The following is a 23,209-nucleotide window of genomic DNA, read 5'->3' as shown; positions in this document are numbered from 1 at the left end:
ATCTTGGAGAGTGAAGAGGGTGGTTGGGAAGTGGTGCTGTGCTCCGTGCCATGCTGTGCTGTGCTCCGTGACCTGCCCTGTGCCCTCACTGCCCTGAGCCCTGTAGTGTGATTTAAATCAGGGTTGCCGACTTTTTCTGTCTCCTCTCCGGGAGAAGCCCGGAGAGGAGACTTGCAGCTGCAGTTCGGGGGGCGGGGCTTGAGCTTTACATCATTAAGCCCCGCCCCCAGGATGGTAAAACCCCCCAATTCACGGATCTTCGTGGAGGGGGCGGGGCTAAAATGACGCGATTTTAGCTCCGCCCCCTCCCGAGACCCGCGGATTGACGGATGTCAATCCAAAAGTATGGTGAAAAAGACGCAATCGGGGGGTGGCGTGGGGGTCCCCCGGAATCCGGGAGGGTTGCCCACCTTTCCGGGGGGCCGGGAGGAGGACCCGATTTTCGGGATCCTCCCGGTAATTCCGGGAGGGTCGGCAACACTGATTTAAATAACTAGGTGCTGCAGTGCTCACACGCAGGGGCTGCAGTGTCCACTGTCCAGGGGCTGTCCTGTGGCCCGTGCCCTGTTGTGATTTATTTAGCCCTAAGCCCTGTGTTGTGATTTATTTAGCCCTGAGCCCTGTGTTGTGTGCTTTAACTAACTAACTCAGTGCTGCAGTGCTCACACGCAGGGGCTGCAGTGCTGCTGAGTAGTACACTGAGTACAGGGGCTGCAGTAATACAAGGGGCTGTGTCCAGTGTGACGGCCTATATCCATTGTCCAGTGTCACGAGTCACGACATATATCCTATGTCCAATGTAACTACATATATCCATTGTCCAGTGTGACGACATATATCCTGTGTCCAGTGTGACGACATATATCCTATGTCCAGTGTGACGACATATATCCATTTTCCAGTGTGACGACATATATCCTGTGTCCAGTGTGATGACATATATCCTGTGTCCAGTGTGACGACATATATCCTGTGTCCAGTGTGAGGACATATATCCAGTGTCCAGTGTGACAGATATATCCATTGTCCAGTGTGACGACATATATACTGTGTCCAGTGTGACGACATGTGTCCAGTGTGACATCTAACCATTGTGTGACGGCATATATCCAGTGTCCAGCGTGACATATATCCATTGTCCAGTGTGACGACATATATCCTGTGTCCAGCGTGACATATATCCATTGTCCAGTGTGACGACATATATCCAGTGTCCAGTGTGACATATATCCATTGTCTAGTGTGACGACATATATCCTGTGTCCAGTGTGACTACATATATCCAGTGTCCAGTGTGACAATATATATCCAGTGTCCAATGTGACATATATCCTGTGTCCAGTGTGACGACATATATCCTGTGTCCAGTGTGACTACATATATCCAGTGTCCAGTGTGATGACATATATCCAGTGTCCAGTGTGACGACATATATCCAGTGTCCAGTGTGACATATATCCATTGTCCAGTGTGACAACATATATCCAGTGTTCAGTGTGACATGTAACCATTGTGTGATGGCATATATCCAGTGTCCAGCGTGACATATCTCCATTGTCCAGTCTGACAACATATATCCTGTGTCCAGTGTGACATATATCCATTGTCCAGTGTGACGACATATATCCTGTGTCCAGTGTGACATGTAACCTTTGTGTGACGGCATATATCCTGTGTCCAGCGTGACATATATCCATTGTCCAGTGTGACGACATATATCCAGAGTCCAGTGTGACATATATCCATTGTCCAGTGTGACTACATATATCCAGTGTCCAGTGTGACAGGGGCTGTGTCCAGTGTACAGGGGCTGTGTACAGGGGTTGTGTCCAGTGTACAGGGGTTGTGTCCAGTATACACGAGCTGTGTACAGGAGCTGTGTCCAGGGTCCAGGGGCTGTGTCCAGGGGCAGTGTCCAGTGTGATGGCTGTATCCAGTGTACAGGAGCTGTGTCCCGGGGCGGTGTCCAGAGGCTGTGTCCATTGTCCATTGGCTGTGTCCAGGGGCTGTGTCCAGGGTAACGGGCTGTGTCCATTGTCCAGGGGCTGTGTCCAGGGTGACGGGCTGTGTCCAGTGTCCAGGGGCAGTGTCAAGTGTGAAGGCTGTGTCCAGTGTACAGGAGCTGTGTCCAGGGGCGGTGTCCAGAGGCTGTGTCCAGTGTGACGGCTGTATCCATTGTCCAGGGCCTATGTCCAGTGTGACGGGCTGTGTCCAGGGGCAGTGTCCAGGGGCTGTGTCCATTGTCCAGGGGCTGTGTCCAGGGTGACGGGCTGTGTCCATTGGCAGTGTCCAGTGTGAAGGCTGTGTCCAGTGTACAGGAGCTGTGTCCAGGGGCGGTGTCCAGAGGCTGTGTCCAGTGTGACGGCTGTGTCCATTGTCCAGGGGCTGTGTCCAGTGTGACGGGCTGTGTCCAGGGGCAGTGTCCAGGGGCTGTGTCCAGAGGCTGTGTCCATTGTCCAGGGGCTGTGTCCAGGGTGACGTGCTGTGTCCAGTGTCCAGGGGCAGTGTCCAGGGGCTGTGTCCAGGGACAGTGTCCAGTGTCCAAGGGGTTGTGTCCAGTATGACAGGCTGTGTCCAGTGTAAAGTATGAAAAATAAATAAAAGTAATAAATAAAATAAAAACACATTTTTGGAGGATGATGGAGGAGGAAATAGTGGGAGATCAGCAACCTGATAGAAGTGCTGAAGCTGCTACCACCAGTCATGACAAGGCCGATACCTCTTTGTATGTGCTCTTTGGAGCATTTCTCTTTTTTTGGGATAGTTTATTAAACTGCCACCCTGTCTGCCCCTGCAGTGCCGCTCTGCCAGGTTTGAAGTGTAAGGTCCACATGTATGTGATGCCGACTGCTGTCGCTTAGCTTAGTCATCCAGCTACCTCGGTATACCCTTTTGGCCCAACTACAGTAAATGAAAACCATTTTGTAAGCTGTGAAGTGATCAAAATTAACTAGAAATGAGTGGAAACTAATGTTATTGAGGTCAATAATACTTCAGGGGCAAAAACAGGCCCAAATTCTGTTATTTTAGCCATTTTTAGCATTTTAAAAAAAAAATCCAGATCCAAAACCAAAACCCACAATGGTGGTTTTGCCAAAACCAATCCAGATACAAAACACGAAGGGAGATCCAGATCCAAAACCAAAACCCGAAAAGTGGCCGCCGCACATCTCTAATTACAGGGTGAGCTGCTAAACTTACACACAATATGTCAGTAGTTACTCACAAAGAGTCAGTAAGCCAGTGCCATACAGATAGGCTGCCATAGATACACACGATGTGTCAGTAAGCCAGTTCTATACAGGGTAGGCTGCTATAGATACACACTATGTGTCAGTAAGACGTGCTATACAGGGTAGGCTGCTATAGATACATGTAATGTGTCAGCAAGTCGGTGCTATACAGGGTAGTAGTGTTCCCGCTAGGCTTATTTCACGGGGCGCTGCGCCCTGCCCCTTTTATAGCTGCCGATTTTCGCCCTGCCTGTTTCTGCCCACCCTGCATAGTTATTAGCCGCTGCCGCGCTAGAAGTCTCCTCCCGCTGACAGTGTAAGCTGCTAGCGCGGCAGCGTGTGGACACTCCCCCCTCAGCCCTGACATGCCGCAGCAGCGGGGGGAACAGTGAGCACCAGGAGATCATGGGGCAGAGGCTGCTCTGTGCGTGACAGTGCGTCCCCTTGAAGACATCGGCCCAGAAGCCTGCTGGTGGTGACACCTGCTGGCTGGAGGCAGTGCTTGGCCCCCGGGGCCGGTGATGGACGGCTGGGCACCCTGGGATATGCAGCCCTCTCGCTCCCCCGCCGCCGCGCACTTGTTGATGCGCCCGAGTGCAGCGTGTAGGGGGGGTCCCGGCTCATCTGCCTCCTCTCCGCAGGCCAAACGGACTCCTCAGCGCTGCCTCTGGGGGACTTTATGGGGAATATAACGTGTCACAAAATGGATTATATAGCATAAATGTGCTGATGGTGTGACGCTCAGGTGTCACAAGATGGATTATATAGTATAAATGTGCTGATGGAGTGACGCTCAGGTGTCACAAGATGGGTTATATAGCATAAATGTGCTGATGGTGTAACGCTCAGGTGTCACAGGATGGATTATATAGCATAAATGTGCTGATGGTGTGAGGCTCAGGTGTCACAGGATGGATTATATAGCATAAATGTGCCGATGGTGTGACACTCCGGTGTCACAAGATGGGTGATATATCATAAATGTGCCGATGGTGTGATACTCTGGTGTCACAAGATGGTTATATAGCATAAATGTGCTGATGGTGTGACGCTCAGGTGTCACAGGATGGATTATATAGCATAAATGTGCTGATGGTGTGACGCTCCGGTGTCACAAGATGGGTTATATAGTATAAATGTGCTGATGGTGTGACACTCAGGTGTCACAGGATGGATTATATAGCATAAATGTGCTGATGGTGTGACGCTCCGGTGTCACAAGATGGGTTATATAGTATAAATGTGCTGATGGTGTGACACTCAGGTGTCACAGGATGGATTATATAGCATAAATGTGCTGATGGTGTGACGCTCCGGTGTTACAAGACGGTTATATAGCATAAATGTGCCGATGGTGTGACGCTCGGGTGTCACAAGGTGGATTATATACTGTAGCAATAACGTGCTGATGGTTTGAAGATCAGGTGTCACCATTTTGACCTTTTAAATTAAAATGTGCCCTCGCGAATGAAAAATGTGCTCTCGCGAATGAAAAATGTGCCCTCGCGATTGAAAAATGTGCCCTCGCGATTGAAAAATGTGCCCTCGCGATTGAAAAATGTGCCGTTCCCGTGATCAGCACCCTGCCCTAAAAAATTTCTAGAGTGAACACTAGGTAGGCTACTATAGTTACACACAATTTGTCAGTAAAATGTGATATACTGTACAGGGTAGTCGTTTATAGTTACACAATGTGTCAGTAAGCCAGTGATATACAGGGTAGGTAGATGTTACACTGACGGTCAGAGAGCAGTGATTCACTCCTAACATTCCGTTTATAAATCGTTAATGGTATCATTCAGTGTTTAAGACCTAGATTGTTCGCCCACCAGGTGAAGCAATATCTTTATCAATATCTCGTTTGCTAACAATATTGCATAGAGGTGATTCAGTATATCCAATCAGCCTTCCGCAGCTATCTATCCTATGGCTTACAGGTAACTCCACTATTGAGCCCTTCTGTCTAGGCCACACACAGTAACCTATCACTGTTACCATAACAACACAGGTGTTCTGCCAATGCGCATTTCACTTTAATGGCTTTATCAGGGTCACACATGACCAGTAGCGGTGCCCGAACAGACCTTCTGAGAGCACAGAGGCTGAAGCAGCACTGACAGACCCCTACCCAAACTTTAGTATGGTACTTGGCAAGGCCTGATACACTTGACAGCATTAAGACATGTTATATTGGTATAAAAAACCCTGCCCCAATCTGCAAAGCGCCTCCCACTTTGGTAATATATTTGCCAATTTCAGGGTTGTAAATTGAGGCAGGTAGGAGATATGCTATTCTGCCCTTGCTTATACATACACATAGTCTAAAGGTGGCCATACACACTCAGATTTATCTTCAGATCTGGCTGCTTGAAACAAAACAATGGTTATGGATGAGAGCAAATGACAGTTGACCATTTGCTTGGAAATGTTGGAAAACAGACAAACTGTCACTCATCCATAACCATGTTTTTGTTCCAACCAGCCAGATCTGAAGATAAATCTTACTAGTGTATGGGCACCACTTTATTTGTATACATATATTTGCCAGTCTGGCTGCTGCTAATACCTGTGTGATGACATCACAATGGCCCTGTGATGACATAACAGTGATTCTATGATGTCACAATGCCTGGTGAGCCAGGACGGAACACTAGGAGTCATTCTGTTGCCTGGTCCCGACTTGTGCAGTCAGAGCTTTTGAACGTGTCTGATTATTCAGCATTTTCAGTTCATATATTGTGTTTGGAGAGGAGCAAGGAGAGAGAGGAGAGAGAGTAGGAAGGAGGAGACAAACGGGAGCAGCCCTGCGCTGCGTCCCGTTCTATAGTGGCAAGGTAAGTGCGCTCTTATTTCTATTCATTCTTTTTGTTTGAGCAATTGGGGTTCTTCATGGATTTCTTAAGGGGCGAGGCTCACCTGAAAGTGGGCATGTCATAGCATAGAAGGCGGTTATGTCCCAATTTAGTGGGTGTTTCAGGGGGTCTTTGCCCAAACCTGAGGGGTTATTTATTATTTATATCACTGTCGGTTCCCAATGACCCCCAACATTTTGGGCGTTCAATATGAGCTAAAATCGTTATTCGATTCCAGTGGGTTTGTGTCCCCCCTTCCCCCCCACACACACACACACACACACAAACACTTTTTTATTTTGGTTTAAACCCTTTCTTTTTGTTGGTGGTTAAATAATCACAATTTGCATGTTACAATGGGCACCGATATTATGCCCACATTTCACTGCAAATGAGGTTGCTGATAAATGGGCTTTAAATAATAAAGCCCTTTATTTCCCCCATTACTCCATTATGGTATTGTATTCGCTGATACCTGCATATCTGTGGTCAGTTGTGTAACACATATTTATACTGATCCTACTAGCGGAGCATTGTGATTCCGGATTATAATTGTATGAATATGAAATGAATTGTAACATTGTGACAGGAGATCGGGGACCATATTCACTTTTTTGCTTTTCATGGCGCCCAGAGAGGTCGCGTATAGTAGCGTAAAGGGCTCGCTTGGCTGCCTATTTCCGCTGCCTATCAAGCAGGTAAACTCCATCCCGCCAAAGGCACGCCCACCCCGCCACACAAATACCCGCACTATGCTGCAAACGCGTACGCTTACACATTCACGCGTAAGCACCCGCATCGAATGATTTTTCCTCTGTTCGTTGTGTTTCCGTCCATTATGACTAGAAGGGATATTTGTGTATAGCTTATTTGTTATTTAATATTTCTATTTTATCTTTAATTAAGGTGACGCAGTTAGTCAAACTTGCTACAAGAGGGGAAATGGCCCAATTGCCACCAGAGAGCCAAACCAAACAAGAACCCCGGGAGAGGCAGATGCCCCCGGCACCGCGGGTAAGACAGGCCCCACCGCCTCCCCGCGAGAAAAAGGCACCACCGCCTCCACGCGAGAGAAAGGCACCACCGCCTCCCCGCGAGAGAAAGGCCCCACCGCCTCCCTGTGAGAGAAAGGCCCCACCGCCTCCCTGCGAGAGAAAGGCCCCACCGGCACCGAGGGAGAGACAGGCCCCACCGGCACCGAGGGAGAGACAGGCCCCACCGACACCAAGGGAGAGACAGGCCCCACCGGCACCAAGGGAGAGACAGGCTCCATCGGCACCAAGGGAGAGACAGTCCCCACCGGCACCAAGGGAGAGACAGGCCCCACCGGCACCAAGGGAGAGACAGGCTTCCTCACCATTGAGGAATTCGCCCCTGTTAATATCCACGGTGTGGCAAGAGCCACCGTCACGATCAACGGAATGGTATACGCCCCCATCACCATCCATGGAGAGGCAAGAGCCCCCGTTCCAATCCACGGAGTGGCATGAGAACCCATTCTCAATAGACTGGTATTCCGAGATCCCGGAAACATCCCCGGAGTGGCAAGAGTCTCAGGAAGCATCCACTGAGTGGCAAGAGTCCCAGGAAGCATCCACGGTGTGGCAAGAGTCCCTGGAAGTATCCATGGTGTGGCAAGAGTCCCAGGAAACCTACACAGAGCGGCAAGAGACCCAAGAAACATCTATGGAGTGGCCCCCCGTCACCACCCACAGAGTGGTATAGGCCCCCGTCACCATCCACGGAGTGGTATGCACCCCCGCCGCCATCCACGGAATGGCATGCGCCCCCGTCACCATTTACGGAGTGGCAAGCGTCCCTGTCACTGGAGTGGCATGCACCCCCTATACCATCCAAGGAGTGGTATGCACCCCTGTCACCATCACGGAGTGGCATGCACTCCCAATGTAGAGGCGTCCCACTACATTTCAACTTCTGTTAAATATGGAATATTGCACATAACAACCAATCAGACTGTATCTATTATCTCCTATACGATACTTAATAAATGAGTAGTCTAGATAATAGACAAATTATTTATTTAGTATTGTCTAGGAGATACTAGATAGAATCTGATTGGTTGTTATGGGCAACATCCCATCTTATACCCCATCATGTGTTATTTCCAACAACAATTTGGGTAATAAAATGAGTGGTGAATAATACTGTATCTCTGTGGTTATTTCCTCATTTGGAGCGTCTCCATGCTGGGTGAATGCTTGGCGGCTACAGTGTCAGAATATGTCAAATAAAACATGTGTACATTTACTTTTTTAAATATGTCTACACACATCTCAGAGGGTTCCTTGGTCTATGAGAAGACCTAGCCATTACCCGATAATTCTGTCTGCACACATCTCAGAGGGCTCCTTGGTCTATGAGAAGGACCTAGTCATTACCCATCATTCGCCTGTCTACACACATCTCAGAGGGTTCCTTGGTCTATGAGGAGACATAGCCATTACCCATGATTCTTCTATCTACATACATCTCAGAGGGTTCCTTGGTTCCTTTCTCCTATCTACAGACATCTCAAAGGGTTTCTTGATCTATGAGGAGACATAGCCATTACCCCATCATTCTCCTGTCTACACACAACTCAGATGGGTTCCTTGGTCTATGAGGAGATGCAGCCATTACCTCATCATTATTGTGTCTACATACAGGACATCTCAGAGGGTTCCTTGGTCTAGGAGGAGACCCCTTGGTCTAGGAGGAGACCCCATCATTCTCCTGTTTACACACATCTCAGAGGGTTCCTTGCTTTGGTCCTTGCAGTATTTAAAACAGCCATTACAATCCTGTAATTTCAGTAATGTTACAAATGCCTGGGGAGTTCATACAGTAGGTTGCGGCACATTCAAAATGTTACCTCAGGAAACAAAATGGCCACTTCACAAAGCGCTGCAGTGAGGCCCCTCGTTCACAGTGACTGATATTTTGCATCTTCCTAACAAGTTTGTGCTAAAATAATGCACACAAACCAATATTAGCATTGCTGTCTGTCAAAAAAAGTGTATTAGTAGGTCGACGATAACTAGGTCAACGGTCATTAGGTCAACCACTATTGGTCAACAGTTGGAAAGAGATAAAAACAGCCAACCAGCTTCTAACTGCCATGTTACGGCCTGTGTTTCAAAAATGTCAGCTAAGAGCTGATTGGTTGGTACCTTAGCTCTCTCCAATCTTTGATAAATATCCTCCTTACAGACACAGCAGGCTTCTTCCGAACACTTCAAGTCCAGCGCTTATTTGGTGCAGACAAGGAAATGGGTAATTATGTCCTGACAGTACAGTGTATAGAATACAAAAAGACCGACAAGCCTTGATGAACAGCACACGTGGCACACTTATCTCTCTCCTTATGTACACACCACTGGAGAGTGGTATAGTCAGATGATTATCGATTTTGGCCACACTTTATTTCATACAAACGGAAAAGAGGAGACGCCCAATCCACATGTGGAAGGGAATATGGATTGTATGCTCCACTGGGGCAGGGACTGATGTGAATGTTCAAATATTCTCTGTAAAGTGCAGCGGAATCTGTGTGCGCTATATAAGAAACTGCTAATAAATAAATTAATAATATAGGGATGTATGGTATTTTCTCCCCACTCAGGCAGGCATCTTCGATGATGGGTATCCATAAATAACAAGAATCCCTTTCAATACTGCAGTCATCTCTACTGTATAAACCAGTTTGAGGTGGAGAAGAGGAGACTAATATACCTTCATAGGGATGTATTATCTATTGAAAGCGCTGATGAACGAGACACGATTTCATATGGTCTTGCATATGATCTTTTTCTTTCATGTGTTTATATGGTGTGGGGACACCATCCCTGTGTCTTCATCCACCAAGATTTATTCTAAGCGCGATTTGAACACCTTTATATTACTTTCATACTATAGAGTAGGCTACTATAGTTACACACAATGTGTCAGTAAGCTAGTGCTATTACAGGTAGAGATGAGCGGGTCCGGATTCCCGAGATCCGACAGATCCGAATCTCGGGATCCGAGGCGGCTCAGGAGTTCCCGCCTCAATTCCGGACCGAAAACGAGGCAAAACATCATCATCGCGCTGTCGGATTCTCGCGGGAGCGGGATCTTTTAAAAGACGCACGCGCGCTCGACATCTTCACTCCAATCTTGGAGAGTGAAGAGGGTGGTTGGGAAGTGGTGCTGTGCTCCGTGCCATGCTGTGCTGTGCTGTGCTCCGTGACCTGCCCTGTGCCCTCACTGCCCTGAGCCCTGTAGTGTGATTTAAATAACTAGGTGCTGCAGTTCTCACACGCAGGGGCTGCAGTGTCCACTGTCCAGGGGCTGTCCTGTGGCCCGTGCCCTGTTGTGATTTATTTAGCCCTAAGCCCTGTGTTGTGATTTATTTAGCCCTGAGCCCTGTGTTGTGTGCTTTAACTAACTAACTCAGTGCTGCAGTGCTCACACGCAGGGGCTGCAGTGCTGCTGAGTAGTACACTGAGTACAGGGGCTGCAGTAATACAAGGGGCTGTGTCCAGTGTGACGGCCTATATCCATTGTCCAGTGTCACGAGTCACGACATATATCCTGTGTCCAATGTGACTACATATATCCATTGTCCAGTGTGATGACATATATCCTGTGTCCAGTGTGACGACATATATCCTATGTCCAGTGTGACGACATATATCCATTGTCCAGTGTGACGACATATATCCTGTGTCCAGTGTGATGACATATATCCTGTGTCCAGTGTGACGACATATATCCTGTGTCCAGTGTGAGGACATATATCCAGTGTCCAGTGTGACAGATATATCCATTGTCCATTGTGACGACATATATACTGTGTCCAGTGTGACGACATGTGTCCAGTGTGACATCTAACCATTGTGTGACGGCATATATCCAGTGTCCAGCGTGACATATATCCATTGTCCAGTGTGACGACATATATCCTGTGTCCAGCGTGACATATATCCATTGTCCAGTGTGACGACATATATCCAGTGTCCAGTGTGACATATATCCATTGTCTAGTGTGACGACATATATCCTGTGTCCAGTGTGACTACATATATCCAGTGTCCAGTGTGACAATATATATCCAGTGTCCAATGTGACATATATCCTGTGTCCAGTGTGACGACATATATCCTGTGTCCAGTGTGACTACATATATCCAGTGTCCAGTGTGATGACATATATCCAGTGTCCAGTGTGACGACATATATCCAGTGTCCAGTGTGACATATATCCATTGTCCAGTGTGACAACATATATCCAGTGTTCAGTGTGACATGTAACCATTGTGTGACGGCATATATCCAGTGTCCAGCGTGACATATATCCATTGTCCAGTCTGACAACATATATCCTGTGTCCAGTGTGACATATATCCATTGTCCAGTGTGACGACATATATCCTGTGTCCAGTGTGACATGTAACCTTTGTGTGACGGCATATATCCTGTGTCCAGCGTGACATATATCCATTGTCCAGTGTGACGACATATATCCAGAGTCCAGTGTGACATATATCCATTGTCCAGTGTGACTACATATATCCAATGTCCAGTGTGACAGGGGCTGTGTCCAGTGTACAGGGGCTGTGTACAGGGGTTGTGTCCAGTGTACAGGGGTTGTGTCCAGTATACACGAGCTGTGTACAGGAGCTGTGTCCAGGGTCCAGGGGCTGTGTCCAGGGGCAGTGTCCAGTGTGATGGCTGTATCCAGTGTACAGGAGCTGTGTCCCGGGGCGGTGTCCAGAGGCTGTGTCCATTGTCCAGGGGCTGTGTCCAGGGGCTGTGTCCAGGGTAACGGGCTGTGTCCATTGTCCAGGGGCTGTGTCCAGGGTGACGGGCTGTGTCCAGTGTCCAGGGGCAGTGTCAAGTGTGAAGGCTGTGTCCAGTGTACAGGAGCTGTGTCCAGGGGCGGTGTCCAGAGGCTGTGTCCAGTGTGACGGCTGTATCCATTGTCCAGGGCCTATGTCCAGTGTGACGGGCTGTGTCCAGGGGCAGTGTCCAGGGGCTGTGTCCATTGTCCAGGGGCTGTGTCCAGGGTGACGGGCTGTGTCCAGTGTCCAGGGGCAGTGTCCAGTGTGAAGGCTGTGTCCAGTGTACAGGATCTGTGTCCAGGGGCGGTGTCCAGAGGCTGTGTCCAGTGTGACGGCTGTGTCCATTGTCCAGGGGCTGTGTCCAGTGTGACGGGCTGTGTCCAGGGGCATTGTCCAGGGGCTGTGTCCAGAGGCTGTGTCCATTGTCCAGGGGCTGTGTCCAGGGTGACGTGCTGTGTCCAGTGTCCAGGGGCAGTGTCCAGGGGCTGTGTCCAGGGACAGTGTCCAGTGTCCAAGGGGTTGTGTCCAGTATGACAGGCTGTGTCCAGTGTAAAGTATGAAAAATAAATAAAAGTAATAAATAAAATAAAAACACATTTTTGGAGGATGATGGAGGAGGAAATAGTGGGAGATCAGCAACCTGATAGAAGTGCTGAAGCTGCTACCACCAGTCATGACAAGGCCGATACCTCTTTGTATGTGCTCTTTGGAGCATTTCTCTTTTTTTGGGATAGTTTATTAAACTGCCACCCTGTCTGCCCCTGCAGTGCCGCTCTGCCAGGTTGGAAGTGTAAGGTCCACATGTATGTGATGCCGACTGCTGTCGCTTAGCTTAGTCATCCAGCTACCTCGGTATACCCTTTTGGCCCAACTACAGTAAATGAAAACAATTTTGTAAGCTGTGAAGTGATCAAAATTAACTAGAAATGAGTGGAAACTAATGTTATTGAGGTCAATAATACTTTAGGGGCAAAAACAGGCCCAAATTCTGTTATTTTAGCCATTTTTAGCATTTTTTAAAAAAAATCCAGATCCAAAACCAAAACCCACAATGGTGGTTTTGCCAAAACCAATCCAGATACAAAACACGAAGGGAGATCCAGATCCAAAACCAAAACCCGAAAAGTGGCCGCCGCACATCTCTAATTACAGGGTGAGCTGCTAAACTTACACACAATATGTCAGTAGTTACTCACAAAGAGTCAGTAAGCCAGTGCCATACAGATAGGCTGCCATAGATACACACGATGTGTCAGTAAGCCAGTTCTATACAGGGTAGGCTGCTATAGATACACACTATGTGTCAGTAAGACGTGCTATACAGGGTAGGCTGCTATAGATACATGTAATGTGTCAGCAAGTCGGTGCTATACAGGGTAGTAGTGTTCCCGCTAGGCTTATTTCACGGGGCGCTGCGCCCTGCCCCTTTTATAGCTGCCGATTTTCGCCCTCCCTGTTTCTGCCCGCCCTGCATAGTTAATAGCCGCTGCCGCGCTAGAAGTCTCCTCCCGCTGACAGTGTAAGCTGCTAGCGCGGCAGCGTGTGGACACTCCCCCCTCAGCCCTGACATGCCGCAGCAGCGGGGGGGACAGTGAGCACCAGGAGATCACGGGGCAGAGGCTGCTCTGTGAGTGACAGTGCGTCCCCTTGAAGGCATCGGCCCAGAAGCCTGCTGGTGGTGACACCTGCTGGCTGGAGGCAGTGCTTGGCCCCCGGGGCCGGTGATGGACGGCTGGGCACCCTGGGATATGCAGCCCTCTCGCTCCCCCGCCGCCGCGCACTTGTTGATGCGCCCGAGTGCAGCGTGTAGGGGGGGTCCCGGCTCATCTGCCCCCTCTCCGCAGGCCAAACGGACTCCTCAGCGCTGCCTCTGGGGGACTTTATGGGGAATATAACGTGTCACAAAATGGATTATATAGCATAAATGTGCTGATGGTGTGACGCTCAGGTGTCACAAGATGGATTATATAGTATAAATGTGCTGATGGAGTGACGCTCAGGTGTCACAAGATGGGTTATATAGCATAAATGTGCTGATGGTGTAACGCTCAGGTGTCACAGGATGGATTATATAGCATAAATGTGCTGATGGTGTGAGGCTCAGGTGTCACAGGATGGATTATATAGCATAAATGTGCCGATGGTGTGACACTCCGGTGTCACAAGATGGGTGATATATCATAAATGTGCCGATGGTGTGACACTCTGGTGTCACAAGATGGTTATATAGCATAAATGTGCTGATGGTGTGACGCTCAGGTGTCACAGGATGGATTATATAGCATAAATGTGCTGATGGTGTGACGCTCCGGTGTCACAAGATGGGTTATATAGTATAAATGTGCTGATGGTGTAACACTCAGGTGTCACAGGATGGATTATATAGCATAAATGTGCTGATGGTGTGACGCTCCGGTGTCACAAGATGGGTTATATAGTATAAATGTGCTGATGGTGTGACACTCAGGTGTCACAGGATGGATTATATAGCATAAATGTGCTAATGGTGTGACGCTCCGGTGTTACAAGACGGTTATATAGCATAAATGTGCCGATGGTGTGACGCTCGGGTGTCACAAGGTGGATTATATACTGTAGCAATAACGTGCTGATGGTTTGAAGATCAGGTGTCACCATTTTGACCTTTTAAATTAAAATGTGCCCTCGCGAATGAAAAATGTGCTCTCGCGAATGAAAAATGTGCCCTCGCGATTGAAAAATGTGCCCTCGCGATTGAAAAATGTGCCGTTCCCGTGATCAGCACCCTGCCCTAAAAAATTTCTAGAGTGAACACTAGGTAGGCTACTATAGTTACACACAATTTGTCAGTAAAATGTGATATACTGTACAGGGTAGTCGTTTATAGTTACACAATGTGTCAGTAAGCCAGTGATATACAGGGTAGGTAGATGTTACACTGACGGTCAGAGAGCAGTGATTCACTCCTAACATTCCGTTTATAAATCGTTAATGGTATCATTCAGTGTTTAAGACCTAGATTGTTCGCCCACCAGGTGAAGCAATATCTTTATCAATATCTCGTTTGCTAACAATATTGCATAGAGGTGATTCAGTATATCCAATCAGCCTTCCGCAGCTATCTATCCTATGGCTTACAGGTAACTCCACTATTGAGCCCTTCTGTCTAGGCCACACACAGTAACCTATCACTGTTACCATAACAACACAGGTGTTCCGCCAATGCGCATTTCACTTTAATGGCTTTATCAGGGTTGCACATGACCAGTAGCGGTGCCCGAACAGACCTTCTGAGAGCACAGAGGCTGAAGCAGCACTGACAGACCCCTACCCAAACTTTAGTATGGTACTTGGCAAGGCCTGATACACTTGACAGCATTAAGACATGTTATATTGGTATAAAAAACCCTGCCCCAATCTGCAAAGCGCCTCCCACTTTGGTAATATATTTGCCAATTTCAGGGTTGTAAATTGAGGCAGGTAGGAGATATGCTATTCTGCCCTTGCTTATACATACACATAGACTAAAGGTGGCCATACACACTCAGATTTATCTTCAGATCTGGCTGCTTGAAACAAAACAATGGTTATGGATGAGAGCAAATGACAGTTGACCATTTGCTTGGAAATGTTGGAAAACAGACAAACTGTCACTCATCCATAACCATGTTTTTGTTCCAACCAGCCAGATCTGAAGATAAATCTTACTAGTGTATGGGCACCACTTTATTTGTATACATATATTTGCCAGTCTGGCTGCTGCTAATACCTGTGTGATGACATCACAATGGCCCTGTGATGACATAACAGTGATTCTATGATGTCACAATGCCTGGTGAGCCAGGACGGAACACTAGGAGTCATTCTGTTGCCTGGTCCCGACTTGTGCAGTCAGAGCTTTTGAACGTGTCTGATTATTCAGCATTTTCAGTTCATATATTGTGTTTGGAGAGGAGCAAGGAGAGAGAGGAGAGAGAATAGGAAGGAGGAGACAAACAGGAGCAGCCCTGCGCTGCGTCCCGTTCTATAGTGGCAAGGTAAGTGCGCTCTTATTTCTATTCATTCTTTTTGTTTGAGCAATTGGGGTTCTTCATGGATTTCTTAAGGGGCGAGGCTCACCTGAAAGTGGGCGTGTCATAGCATAGAAGGCGGTTATGTCCCAATTTAGTGGGTGTTTCAGGGGGTCTTTGCCCAAACCTGAGGGGTTATTTATTATTTATATCACTGTCGGTTCCCAATGACCCCCAACATTTTTGGCGTTCAATATGAGCTAAAATCGTTATTCGATTCCAGTGGGTTTGTGTCCCCCCTTCCCCCCCCCACACACACACACACACAAACACTTTTTTATTTTGGTTTAAACCCTTTCTTTTTGTTGGTGGTTAAATATTCACAATTTGCATGTTACAATGGGCACCGATATTATGCCCACATTTCACTGCAAATGAGGTTGCTGATAAATGGGCTTTAAATAATAAAGCCCTTTATTTCCCCCATTACTCCATTATGGTATTGTATTCGCTGATACCTGCATATCTGTGGTCAGTTGTGTAACACATATTTATACTGATCCTACTAGCGGAGCATTGTGATTCCGGATTATAATTGTATGAATATGAAATGAATTGTAACATTGTGACAGGAGATCGGGGACCATATTCACTTTTTTGCTTTTCATGGCGCCCAGAGAGGTCGCGTATAGTAGCGTAAAGGGCTCGCTTGGCTGCCTATTTCCGCTGCCTATCAAGCAGGTAAACTCCATCCCGCCAAAGGCACGCCCACCCCGCCACACAAATACCCGCACTATGCTGCAAACGCGTACGCTTACACATTCACGCGTAAGCACCCGCATCGAATGATTTTTCCTCTGTTCGTTGTGTTTCCGTCCATTATGACTAGAAGGGATATTTGTGTATAGCTTATTTGTTATTTAATATTTCTATTTTATCTTTAATTAAGGTGACGCAGTTAGTCAAACTTGCTACAAGAGGGGAAATGGCCCAATTGCCATCAGAGAGCCAAACCAAACAAGAACCCCGGGAGAGGCAGATGCCCCCGGCACCGCGGGTAAGACAGGCCCCACCGCCTCCCCGCGAGAAAAAGGCACCACCGCCTCCACGCGAGAGAAAGGCACCACCGCCTCCCCGCGAGAGAAAGGCCCCACCGCCTCCCTGTGAGAGAAAGGCCCCACCGCCTCCCTGCGAGAGAAAGGCCCCACCGGCACCGAGGGAGAGACAGGCCCCACCGGCACCGAGGGAGAGACAGGCCCCACCGACACCAAGGGAGAGACAGGCCCCACCGGCACCAAGGGAGAGACAGGCTCCATCGGCACCAAGGGAGAGACAGTCCCCACCGGCACCAAGGGAGAGACAGGCCCCACCGGCACCAAGGGAGAGACAGGCTTCCTCACCATTGAGGAATTCGCCCCTGTTAATATCCACGGTGTGGCAAGAGCCACCGTCACGATCAACGGAATGGTATACGCCCCCATCACCATCCATGGAGAGGCAAGAGCCCCCGTTCCAATCCACGGAGTGGCATGAGAACCCATTCTCAATAGACTGGTATTCCGAGATCCCGGAAACATCCCCGGAGTGGCAAGAGTCTCAGGAAGCACCCACTGAGTGGCAAGAGTCCCAGGAAGCATCCACAGTGTGGCAAGAGTCCCTGGAAGTATCCATGGTGTGGCAAGAGTCCCAGGAAACCTACACGGAGCGGGAAGAGACCCAAGAAACATCTATGGAGTGGCCCCCCGTCACCACCCACAGAGTGGTATACGCCCCCGTCACCATCCACGGAGTGGTATGCACCCCCGCCGCCATCCACGGAATGGCATGCGCCCCCGTCACCATTTACGGAGTGGCAAGCGTCCCTGTCACTGGAGTGGCATGCACCCCCTATACCATCCAAGGAGTGGTATGCACCCCTGTCACCATCACGGAGTGGCATGCACTCCCAATGTAGAGGCGTCCCACTACATTTCAACTTCTGTTAAATATGGAATATTGCACATAACAACCAATCAGACTGTATCTATTATCTCCTATACGATACTTAATAAATGAGTAGTCTAGATAATAGACAAATTATTTATTTAGTATTGTCTAGGAGATACTAGATAGAATCTGATTGGTTGTTATGGGCAACATCCCATCTTATACCCCATCATGTGTTATTTCCAACAACAATTTGGGTAATAAAATGAGTGGTGAATAATACTGTATCTCTGTGGTTATTTCCTCATTTGGAGCGTCTCCATGCTGGGTGAATGCTTGGCGGCTACAGTGTCAGAATATGTCAAATAAAACATGTGTACATTTACTTTTTTAAATATGTCTACACACATCTCAGAGGGTTCCTTGGTCTATGAGAAGACCTAGCCATTACCCGATAATTCTGTCTGCACACATCTCAGAGGGCTCCTTGGTCTATGAGAAGGACCTAGTCATTACCCATCATTCGCCTGTCTACACACATCTCAGAGGGTTCCTTGGTCTATGAGGAGACATAGCCATTACCCATGATTCTTCTATCTACATACATCTCAGAGGGTTCCTTGGTTCCTTTCTCCTATCTACAGACATCTCAAAGGGTTTCTTGATCTATGAGGAGACATAGCCATTACCCCATCATTCTCCTGTCTACACACAACTCAGATGGGTTCCTTGGTCTATGAGGAGATGCAGCCATTACCTCATCATTATTGTGTCTACATACAGGACATCTCAGAGGGTTCCTTGGTCTAGGAGGAGACCCCTTGGTCTAGGAGGAGACCCCATCATTCTCCTGTTTACACACATCTCAGAGGGTTCCTTGCTTTGGTCCTTGCAGTATTTAAAACAGCCATTACAATCCTGTAATTTCAGTAATGTTACAAATGCCTGGGGAGTTCATACAGTAGGTTGCGGCACATTCAAAATGTTACCTCAGGAAACAAAATGGCCACTTCACAAAGCGCTGCAGTGAGGCCCCTCGTTCACAGTGACTGATATTTTGCATCTTCCTAACAAGTTTGTGCTAAAATAATGCACACAAACCAATATTAGCATTGCTGTCTGTCAAAAAAAGTGTATTAGTAGGTCGACGATAACTAGGTCAACGGTCATTAGGTCAACCACTATTGGTCGACAGTTGGAAAGAGATAAAAACAGCCAACCAGCTTCTAACTGCCATGTTACGGCCTGTGTTTCAAAAATGTCAGCTAAGAGCTGATTGGTTGGTACCTTAGCTCTCTCCAATCTTTGATAAATATCCTCCTTACAGACACAGCAGGCTTCTTCCGAACACTTCAAGTCCAGCGCTTATTTGGTGCAGACAAGGAAATGGGTAATTATGTCCTGACAGTACAGTGTATAGAATACAAAAAGACCGACAAGCCTTGATGAACAGCACACGTGGCACACTTATCTCTCTCCTTATGTACACACCACTGGAGAGTGGTATAGTCAGATGATTATCGATTTTGGCCACACTTTATTTGATACAAACGGAAAAGAGGAGACGCCCAATCCACATGTGGAAGGGAATATGGATTGTATGCTCCACTGGGGCAGGGACTGATGTGAATGTTCAAATATTCTCTGTAAAGTGCAGCGGAATCTGTGTGCGCTATATAAGAAACTGCTAATAAATAAATTAATAATATAGGGATGTATGGTATTTTCTCCCCACTCAGGCAGGCATCTTCGATGATGGGTATCCATATATAACAAGAATCCCTTTCAATACTGCAGTCATCTCTACTGTATAAACCAGTTTGAGGTGGAGAAGAGGAGACTAATATACCTTCATAGGGATGTATTATCTATTGAAAGCGCTGATGAACGAGACACGATTTCATATGGTCTTGCATATGATCTTTTTCTTTCATGTGTTTATATGGTGTGGGGACACCATCCCTGTGTCTTCATCCACCAAGATGCATTCTACGCGCGATTTGAACACCTTTATATTACTTTCATACTATAGAGTAGGCTACTATAGTTACACACAATGTGTCAGTAAGCTAGTGCTATTACAGGTAGAGATGAGCGGGTCAGGATCCCCGAGATCCGACAGATCCGAATCTCGGGATCCGAGGCGGCTCAGGAGTTCCCGCCTCAATTCCGGACCGAAAACGAGGCAAAACATCATCATCGCGCTGTCGGATTCTCGCGGGAGCGGGATCTTTTAAAAGACGCACGCGCGCTCGACATCTTCACTCCAATCTTGGAGAGTGAAGAGGGTGGTTGGGAAGTGGTGCTGTGCTCCGTGCCATGCTGTGCTGTGCTCCGTGACCTGCCCTGTGCCCTCACTGCCCTGAGCCCTGTAGTGTGATTTAAATAACTAGGTGCTGCAGTGCTCACACGCAGGGGCTGCAGTGTCCACTGTCCAGGGGCTGTCCTGTGGTCCGTGCCCTGTTGTGATTTATTTAGCCCTAAGCCCTGTGTTGTGATTTATTTAGCCCTGAGCAATGTGTTGTGTGCTTTAACTAACTAACTCAGTGCTGCAGTGCTCACACGCAGGGGCTGCAGTCAGGGGCGGATTTCTGGGTCAGGCCGCCCCTAGGCACAAATTTTTGGTCGCGCCCCCCCCCTACACTAGGTAAGTGTGCTACGCGGCATCCCGCTGTGCACTAGCTTACCGTTTTCCATGTGTAATCGCTGAGTTGTGTCCAGTATGACAGGCTGTGTCCAGTGTAAAGTATGAAAAATAAATAAAAGTAATAAATAAAATAAAAACACATTTTTGGAGGATGATGGAGGAGGAAATAGTGGGAGATCAGCAACCTGATAGAAGTGCTGAAGCTGCTACCACCAGTCATGACAAGGCCGATACCTCTTTGTATGTGCTCTTTGGAGCATTTCTCTTTTGGGATAGTTTATTAAACTGCCACCCTGTCTGCCCCTGCAGTGCCGCTCTGCCAGGTTGGAAGTGTAAGGTCCACATGTACTGTATGTGATGCCGACTGCTGTCGCTTAGCTTAGTCATCCAGCTACCTCGGTATACCCTTTTGGCCCAACTACAGTAAATGAAAACAATTTTGTAAGCTGTGAAGTGATCAAAATTAACTAGAAATGAGTGGAAACTAATGTTATTGAGGTCAATAATACTTTAGGGGCAAAAACAGGCCCAAATTCTGTTATTTTAGCCATTTTTAGCATTTTTTAAAAAAAATCCAGATCCAAAACCAAAACCCACAATGGTGGTTTTGCCAAAACCAATCCAGATACAAAACACGAAGGGAGATCCAGATCCAAAACCAAAACCCGAAAAGTGGCCGCCGCACATCTCTAATTACAGGGTGAGCTGCTAAACTTACACACAATATGTCAGTAGTTACTCACAAAGAGTCAGTAAGCCAGTGCCATACAGATAGGCTGCCATAGATACACACAATGTGTCAGTAAGCCAGTTCTATACAGGGTAGGCTGCTATAGATACACACTATGTGTCAGTAAGACGTGCTATACAGGGTAGGCTGCTATAGATACATGTAATGTGTCAGCAAGTCGGTGCTATACAGGGTAGTAGTGTTCCCGCTAGGCTTATTTCACGGGGCGCTGCGCCCTGCCCCTTTTATAGCTGCCGATTTTCGCCCTGCCTGTTTCTGCCCGCCCTGCATAGTTAATAGCCGCTGCCGCGCTAGAAGTCTCCTCCCGCTGACAGTGTAAGCTGCTAGCGCGGCAGCGTGTGGACACTCCCCCCTCAGCCCTGACATGCCGCAGCAGCGGGGGGGACAGTGAGCACCAGGAGATCATGGGGCAGAGGCTGCTCTGTGCGTGACAGTGCGTCCCCTTGAAGACATCGGCCCAGAAGCCTGCTGGTGGTGACACCTGCTGGCTGGAGGCAGTGCTTGGCCCCCGGGGCCGGTGATGGACGGCTGGGCACCCTGGGATATGCAGCCCTCTCGCTCCCCCGCCGCCGCGCACTTGTTGATGCACCCGAGTGCAGCGTGTAGGGGGGGTCCCGGCTCATCTGCCTCCTCTCCGCAGGCCAAACGGACTCCTCAGCGCTGCCTCTGGGGGACTTTATGGGGAATATAACGTGTCACAAAATGGATTATATAGCATAAATGTGCTGATGGTGTGACGCTCAGGTGTCACAAGATGGATTATATAGTATAAATGTGCTGATGGAGTGACGCTCAGGTGTCACAAGATGGGTTATATAGCATAAATGTGCTGATGGTGTAACGCTCAGGTGTCACAGGATGGATTATATAGCATAAATGTGCTGATGGTGTGAGGCTCAGGTGTCACAGGATGGATTATATAGCATAAATGTGCCGATGGTGTGACACTCCGTTGTCACAAGATGGGTGATATATCATAAATGTGCCGATGGTGTGACACTCTGGTGTCACAAGATGGTTATATAGCATAAATGTGCTGATGGTGTGACGCTCAGGTGTCACAGGATGGATTATATAGCATAAATGTGCTGATGGTGTGACGCTCCGGTGTCACAAGATGGGTTATATAGTATAAATGTGCTGATGGTGTGACACTCAGGTGTCACAGGATGGATTATATAGCATAAATGTGCTGATGGTGTGACGCTCCGGTGTCACAAGATGGGTTATATAGTATAAATGTGCTGATGGTGTGACACTCAGGTGTCACAGGATGGATTATATAGCATAAATGTGCTGATGGTGTGACGCTCCGGTGTTACAAGACGGTTATATAGCATAAATGTGCCGATGGTGTGACGCTCGGGTGTCACAAGGTGGATTATATACTGTAGCAATAACGTGCTGATGGTTTGAAGATCAGGTGTCACCATTTTGACCTTTTAAATTAAAATGTGCCCTCGCGAATGAAAAATGTGCTCTCGCGAATGAAAAATGTGCCCTCGCGATTGAAAAATGTGCCCTCGCGATTGAAAAATGTGCCCTCGCGATTGAAAAATGTGCCGTTCCCGTGATCAGCACCCTGCCCTAAAAAATTTCTAGAGTGAACACTAGGTAGGCTACTATAGTTACACACAATTTGTCAGTAAAATGTGATATACTGTACAGGGTAGTCGTTTATAGTTACACAATGTGTCAGTAAGCCAGTGATATACAGGGTAGGTAGATGTTACACTGACGGTCAGAGAGCAGTGATTCACTCCTAACATTCCGTTTATAAATCGTTAATGGTATCATTCAGTGTTTAAGACCTAGATTGTTCGCCCACCAGGTGAAGCAATATCTTTATCAATATCTCGTTTGCTAACAATATTGCATAGAGGTAATTCAGTATATCCAATCAGCCTTCCGCAGCTATCTATCCTATGGCTTACAGGTAACTCCACTATTGAGCCCTTCTGTCTAGGCCACACACAGTAACCTATCACTG

This window comes from Crinia signifera, chromosome 19 (genome assembly GCF_055691185.1).
Source record: "Crinia signifera chromosome 19, ASM5569118v1, whole genome shotgun sequence".
Classification (NCBI taxonomy): domain Eukaryota; kingdom Metazoa; phylum Chordata; class Amphibia; order Anura; family Myobatrachidae; genus Crinia; species Crinia signifera.
Note: the sequence above shows the minus strand (reverse complement) of the source record.